Source organism: Cyprinus carpio, unplaced genomic scaffold, assembly GCF_018340385.1.
Source record: "Cyprinus carpio isolate SPL01 unplaced genomic scaffold, ASM1834038v1 S000006731, whole genome shotgun sequence".
In the NCBI taxonomy this organism is placed as follows: Eukaryota; Metazoa; Chordata; class Actinopteri; order Cypriniformes; family Cyprinidae; genus Cyprinus; species Cyprinus carpio.
The window spans coordinates 10001-10411 of NW_024879334.1; positions in this window are offsets into that span (position 1 = coordinate 10001).

Genomic DNA, 411 nt, shown 5'->3' on the forward strand with positions numbered 1-411 from the left:
TTAAAATGTCTTAAGTATAATCTGAGCTGTTTCATGGTTTCACACAGATTATTGAAATTTCTAAACATTTCTGATGTAATGAAGCCTCATTTACTGAAAGCATGTGACTTTGTCAGTTTAATACATGCTCGTAATCACCGTTTTGAAATGCAATTCAAAGCAGTGTTTTGAAAGCACCCATCACTAATTTAAGGTTAATGTTTCTGAATATGAAGTTTTGATGCAGGGGAATGGACTTGCAGTTTAATGCTGTGAATTTCGTCCTTTCCTGATACGATCCAGGCATCTCTAATACCTTAAACTCTGTGTGTAGAGCAGCATGTGATTGCATTTGTAGCCTGTATCGAGTGTTCGGGATTAGATGACCCTGCTGAGACGGATAGAGGGAACATTGTGAAACGTCTGCTAGGA